General features: G+C 32.5%; 1 non-coding gene across 1 annotated transcript; it reads left to right on the top strand.

The window, feature by feature from the left end:
* Nucleotides 1-394: 394 nt before the first annotated feature.
* TRNAL-UAG (transfer RNA leucine (anticodon UAG)) lies at nucleotides 395-474 on the top strand. Its single transcript has one exon. It is a non-coding gene; the product is annotated as a tRNA-Leu (tRNA).
* The last annotated feature ends 6915 nt before the right edge of the window (nucleotides 475-7389 follow it).

The following is a 7389-nucleotide window of genomic DNA, read 5'->3' as shown; positions in this document are numbered from 1 at the left end:
AAGAGCATAAAGACTTTCATTCTAGAAATTTTTAAAAAATCCAAAAAGCCTTTTCCATTTATCCATTTTAATTTCATCATTAAATAGAAACCCTTTTGGATTTTTTTCATTGTATTGAAAGAATTTTCAAAATGTAAACGAGAAATTAATTAGAAAAAATTAGTTCTACAATTGCAAGTTAGAAAAAAGAAATTCCAACTCTTTCAAGCAGTGTTTGTGTTTCTATTGGGCAAAGCAAGAGTTTATTGTAAAAAAAAAATGGAAACGATACTACCAAACGAAGTCTATTTTAATGAAAACTCTAATGTTCCTAAATTTTATTGGACTTTCCCAATATCGACGATTCCCAAGATAATAGCTATTATTCTTTTAAGTTACCTATTATTTGAAGTTAGCCGCCATGGTGAAATTGGTAGACACGCTGCTCTTAGGAAGCAGTGCTCAAGCATCTCGGTTCGAATCCGAGTGGCGGCATTCTTGAAAAAGAATACAATAGATTAGAAATCAATTCGAAATTTACAATTTTGTAATGGGACCTTCCCCTTATGCTATTTGCAACTTTAGAACATATACTAACTCATATCTCTTTCTCAACGATTTCAATTGTGATTACGATTCATTTTATAACCTTATTAGTTCGTGAACTTGGAGGATTACGTGATTCGTCAGAAAAAGGAATGATAGTTACTTTTTTCTCTATAACAGGATTCTTAGTTTCTCGTTGGGCTTCCTCGGGACATTTTCCATTAAGTAATTTATATGAGTCATTGATCTTCCTTTCATGGGCCCTGTATATTCTTCATACCATTCCTAAAATACAGAACTCTAAAAATGATTTAAGCACAATAACTACGCCAAGTACTATTTTAACGCAAGGCTTTGCCACATCGGGTCTTTTAACTGAAATGCATCAATCCACGATACTAGTACCTGCTCTACAATCTCAGTGGTTAATGATGCATGTCAGTATGATGTTATTAAGCTATGCAACTCTTTTGTGCGGATCCTTATTATCTGCCGCTATTCTAATCATTAGATTTCGAAATAATTTCCATTTCTTTTCTAAAAAGAAAAAAAATGTTTTAAAATAAAACATTTTTCTTTAGTGATATTAAATATTTTTATGCAAAAAGAAGTGCTTTAAAAAGAACCTCTGTCCCTTCATTTCCAAATTATTACAAATATCAATTAACGGAGCGTTTGGATTCTTGGAGTTATCGTGTCATTAGCCTAGGATTTACCCTTTTAACCGTAGGTATTCTTTGTGGAGCAGTATGGGCTAATGAGGCCTGGGGATCCTATTGGAATTGGGATCCTAAGGAAACTTGGGCATTTATTACTTGGACCATATTCGCAATTTATTTACATAGTAGAACAAATACAAATTGGAAGGGTACGAATTCTGCACTTATAGCTTCGATAGGATTTCTTATAATTTGGATTTGTTATTTTGGTATAAATCTATTAGGAATAGGCTTACATAGTTATGGTTCGTTTACATTAACACCTAAATGATTACATAAAATAAAACCTTCATGAAATGAAGGTTTTTACTTTTATGTTTTATTTGAGAACCCCTTGAACGCCTTCTCAAAGGGTTCTCAAAAATTCGAGATAGATCTAATTATACTTTTTTACTTATTTCTGCATTAATAGAGCAGACGAGTAAAAAAAAGCAAACCTATTTAGGATAATAATTGGATAAGAGAGCCTCTACCCTGTCAACGGATAGGGAAGAGAACAAAATCTGGATAAATACCAATTCCTATTACTGGTAAAAAGATACAGATTAAAATAAAGAGTTCTCGTGGTCCAGAATCCACAAAATTTGCGTTTGGAACATTAAATAGCTTGTATCCATAGAACATCTGGCGTAACATAGATAATAAATAAATAGGAGTTAATATCATTCCAATTGCCATTACAAAAGTAATTAGTGTTTTTGGCATTAACAGAAATTTTGGACTAGTAATTAGTCCAAAAAATACTACTAATTCTGCGACAAAACCACTCATTCCTGGTAAGGCAAGAGAAGCCATTGAAAAGCTACTAAACATGGTAAAAATTTTAGGCATTGGGATGGATATTCCCCCCAGTTCTTCGAGATAAACAAGACGCATTCTATCAGAAGCGGTTCCTGCCAAGAAAAAAAGTGTAGCACCAATAAATCCATGGGATAATATTTGTAAAATAGCTCCATTGAGTCCAATGTTGGTTATGGAACCAATTCCTATAATTATGAAACCCATGTGAGATACAGAGGAATAAGCTATTCTTTTTTTGAAATTTCGTTGACCAAGAGAAGTTGAAGCTGCATAGATTATTTGGATCGCTCCTATTATTACTAACCAGGGCGAAAATAGATAATGAGCATGAGGTAACAATTCCATGTTGATCCGAATCAATCCATATGCTCCCATCTTTAATAATATTCCCGCTAAAAGCATAACATGTACTATAATGTGCTTCCCCATGGGTATCTGGTAACCACGTATGTAGGGGTATAATCGGCAATTTGACAGCATAAGCAATAAGGAAGCCAAAATATAAAAGTATTTCCAAGGTTGCAGGGTATGATTGATTAATTAATCTTTCCAAATCTAATCCTGGTTCGTTGGAACCATATAAGCCCATACCCAGAACTCCGATTAAGAAAAAAATGGAACCGCCTGCAGTATACAAAATAAACTTTGTAGCTGAATATAGACGCCTCTTCCCCCCCCCACATGGATAAAAGTAAGTAAACAGGAATTAATTCTAACTCCCACATGATAAAAAAAAGTAAAAGGTCTCGCGAAGAAAATAATCCTATTTGACCACTATACATTGCGAGCATCAGGAAATAGAATAATCGCGAATTCCGTGTAATTGGCCAAGCTGCTAAAGTAGCTAAAGTAGTGATAAATCCTGTCAATAAAATAGATCCTAATGAAAGTCCATCGATTCCCAATCTCCAGTGGAAATCGAAGACATCTATCCATTTATAATCCTCCTTTAATTGGATTAAGGGATCCTCCAGTTGGAAATGATAACAGAACGCATAAGTCATTAGAAGGAATTCTAATAAACAAATAGATATAGTATACCACCTAACGACTTTGTTTCCCTTATGAGGTAAAAAGAAAATTAATGAACCTGCAAATATCGGCAAAACAACAAGTATTGTTAACCAAGGAAAATAACTCATGATAAAGTGATAAAGACAAGATACGTTTTGACCAGAAAAGCCCGTGCTCGATTATTTCGAGCACAGGCTTCTTCGGTAAAGAGGAATCAGACGATTCGAGTGAAGTTTTTTGTAACGTATCAATAAGATAGAGCCATGCTACGTGTTGTTTCAGGCCCTAAATAAACGCGGACACTTAAAAAATCTGTCGGGCAGGCAGATTCACATCTCTTACAACCCACACAATCTTCGGTTCTCGGCGCGGAAGCAATTTGCTTGGCTTTACATCCATCCCAGGGTATCATTTCTAATACATCTGTTGGACAAGCTCGTACACATTGAGTGCATCCTATACATGTATCGTAAATTTTTACGGAATGTGACATTGGATCTATAAATTTTTCTTTTCAACATAAAATTTTTCGATCTGGTAAAAATGAAATTAGTACTATAATGAGTCATATGTATTGTAGACACCAGACGAAGCAATGGTTTATCCAAACTTCAAAAATAAAAATCTATTTTTTAATCTGTTTGTGAGAAAGCGTGAAGAGAGCCAAGAGACTTTAATTTTGGATTTCAACAATAAGAAATAAGAAAGAATTTTACGAATTGTACAGACGAATTCGAATTAGCCAATAAATTGGCTATCGTCTTTTCAATATAAATTATTGCAATATTCAAATTGCAATATCAATGAATTACAAATACAAAAATTCATTTAAGTGAAAAAGAATACTATGCAATAATCTACTAAAAAAAGCAATAATCTACTAAAAAAAATGGATATTCTCAAATAATACTAAGAAAATAGTATTGATTTCTATTTATTTTAATATGTGCGCCTTTGTTTAGAGGATTCTATGTCTAATTATTCAAAATTCTAATTATTCAATAAATTAGATTGATTGATACGAGTGGATTTCCTATTACGATGGATGGAAGAAAGAATGGATAGTCCAATAGCGGCTTCAGCAGCCGCAAGGGCTATAACAAAAATTGCGAAAATATCTCCTTTTAATTGGCGACTATCAAATAGATCAGAAAATGTTACGAGATTTAGATTAATTGAATTCAGTATAAGTTCAAGACATATTAGAGCTCTAACCATGTTTCGGCTTGTGATCAATCCATAGATACCAATCGAAAATAAATAGACACTCAAAAAAAGTACATGCTCAAACATCATTAACTAACTCCTTATCAATCTCGATTCATTTCAATATGAGGGCAAGAATTGAACCGATTCAATTAATTACAATAGAACAATTACACAACAAAAGAGAAAATAAAGGAGGTATTTGTTGGCAGTAGATGGATTTTACTAAATCAAAATTGTGATTCTTTAGTTATTTATTTTAGATTTGCAATTCTTATAATTTGTACTTTTTCTAAGTTTTCTTATTGCCGAGCCATAGTAATTGCACCTATTAAAGAAACTAGAAGAATTATGGAAATGAGTTCAAACGGAAGATAAAAATCGGTTGCTAAATGAATTCCAATTTGTTGAACATTATTTATGAGACCCTGTTCTACTATTTGGTTTGATCTTGTAGTCCAAAGAATTCCATACCACGACGTATCTGGGATAGTAGTCATTAGCGAAAAAACAATAGTTATACAAACGAGTGAAGTGAACCCATCTCCAATAGTCCAATAATTCTTATCTTTAGACCATTCTGAGCCATTTACGAACATTACAGCGAATATGATCAAGACATTTATGGCTCCCACATAAATAAGAAGTTGTGCGACAGCTACAAAGTAGGAATTTAATAAAAAATAGAATAAGGATATACAAACAAGAACTAATCCCAGCGAAAAGGCAGAATAAATGGGGGTTGGTAAGTAATACTACTCCTAGACCCCCTAGTAGAAGAACAAATCCCCCAAATAGCATAAGAATCTCATGTATTGGTCCAGGTAAATCCATTATGGATAAAAAGAAATTAATAGTATAAAATTTTTCATGAACTGACTAAAACTAAAGGATTCAAGGAAGGAAAAAAGGATTTGGGTATTTTTTTGTGTATAAACTGTATAGTTATAAATTATATTATATCACGAAAATCTAGTCTGATTTAAAATAAGAAATAATTTCCAATAAGCAGTAGTTTTTCTTTATAGTTTAATTTTAAAGTTTAATAAAGAATTATTAGATTTTTATAACAAAAAGACAAAATCAAAGTTTAGTAATCAGTAATCGTTCTTGAATTCGAAGATTTTTCTTTGTTTATTTTACTTTCAGACGAATTCCTAATTGTTTGAATTGTGTAATCTCCCATTATGGAGATTGGTAACCGACTTAAAGCAATTTGATTGTAATTCAATTCATGACGATCATAGGTAGAAAGTTCATATTCTTCAGTCATTGATAAACAGCTTGTTGGACAGTACTCAACACAATTGCCACAAAATATACAAACTCCGAAATCAATACTATAATTAAGCAATTGTTTTCTTTTAATATCCTTTTCAAATCTCCAATCCACAACGGGTAAATCTATCGGACATACGCGAACACATACTTCACAAGCAATACATTTATCAAATTCAAAGTGGATTCGCCCTCGGAAACGCTCTGGTGTAATTGATTTTTCATAAGGGTAGTGAATCGTTATAGGTAAACGATTTGTGTGGGATAAGGTAGTTATGAAACTTTGACCTATGTACCTTGTAGCACGTATTGTTTGTTGACCATAACTCATGAACCCAGTTACCATAGGGAACATATTCATTCTAAATATCTATGAAAAAGATATGTTTCTTTCTCTTGTTTGAGAGAGCTTTTGTGTTGAAAATATTCTTACTATTATTGTATTATCTTATTTATAGTGAAACAAGTTGAGAAGAGGTTGTTAATAAGAGATTGCCCAGGGAAATAGGTAAAAGAAATTTCCATCCAAGATTTAATAACTGATCCATTCTCATCCTCGGTAAAGTCCATCTTATTGTGATAGAAATGAAGAGAAATAAATAAGCTTTAGTTAATGTAATAAATATACCCATTGTCATTTCCAAAATTCCAACTGCTTTATTCATTTGGAAAAAATCAAAAAAGGATATATAGGGAATAGAGAAATTCCACCCGCCCAAGTAGAGAACTGTTACAAATAAAGAAGAAACTAATAAATTTAGGTAAGAAACAAGATAAAATAAACCATATTTGATACCGGAATATTCAGTTTGGTAACCTGCTACTAATTCTTCCTCCGCTTCTGGTAAATCAAAGGGTAATCTTTCACATTCTGCCAAAGAAGAAATTAAAAAAACCAGAAAACCTATAGGCTGACGCCAAATATTCCATCCAAAAAAACCGTATTTTGACTGTGCTTCAACTATATCAACTGTACTTGAACTGTTAGATAATCATAGTCGATGATAACATCACAGTTCCCACCGCTATTTCAAAACCGTACATGAAACCTTAGCTTCATACGGCTTCTCTATGATCAGAAAAAAGAAAGGACTGTTTTGTTCCTAGCCCCTGGGGCGTAGATAGAATTAGATAAAATAAAATAAATAGATTTGAAAGTCCTAAATTAGACCAAAGGAATTCCGTCTGCTAGAATAAGAAAAAGCGCTTCCGAATTGATCTCATCCTTTATAATATAATGAAAATTTTTCTTTGTTCAGTAATAACTTAATCTTGGAATAAAACACTTGTTACTTGTTATAGGAATTCAATTAATAAATGGAAAGAGTTGGGTATTAGTTCATGAGCAATTCTGCATGAATATGGATAGAGGAAGGAAATAATGAAAATTTTTTCTAGTGCACTCCATATCTTTTTTACTATTCTTCTTTCCCCAGGGAGGGGGTATTCAAAAAGAAAAAATGGATAAAGGGTTAATTCGTTCTTGATAGCCATTTCCTTAACAAGTGAATGGGAACATACTCTGGATCGGAATCCGAAGAAAGTACTACTTGATAATTTCTACAAATTGCAAGTCCTTATTATGATTCCTTTTATGGGCAAAAATCTCTAATGTTTTAGATTTTCCATTACTAATCCTTTATGTACTTTAGTGTTCCTAACCCTTCACTAACTTTTGGTGGATTCTTCTTATGGATTATTAAGTTATAGTAATAACTAGGAGTATTCTAGTAATGGAATTCCATATCGTGAATCCTTTATTCTTGGCCGCTTCAAGATATGATGACTAATTAAAAAATATCAACCTTGGGATAAAGAGTTTACACTGCTTATGTTTACTTCCACT

The sequence above is a fragment of the Aegilops tauschii genome, unplaced genomic scaffold, assembly GCF_002575655.3.
Source record: "Aegilops tauschii subsp. strangulata cultivar AL8/78 unplaced genomic scaffold, Aet v6.0 ptg000888l_obj, whole genome shotgun sequence".
Classification (NCBI taxonomy): domain Eukaryota; kingdom Viridiplantae; phylum Streptophyta; class Magnoliopsida; order Poales; family Poaceae; genus Aegilops; species Aegilops tauschii.
The sequence above is the reverse complement of the archived record's forward strand: the minus strand, read 5'-3'. Positions and strand labels throughout refer to the sequence as shown.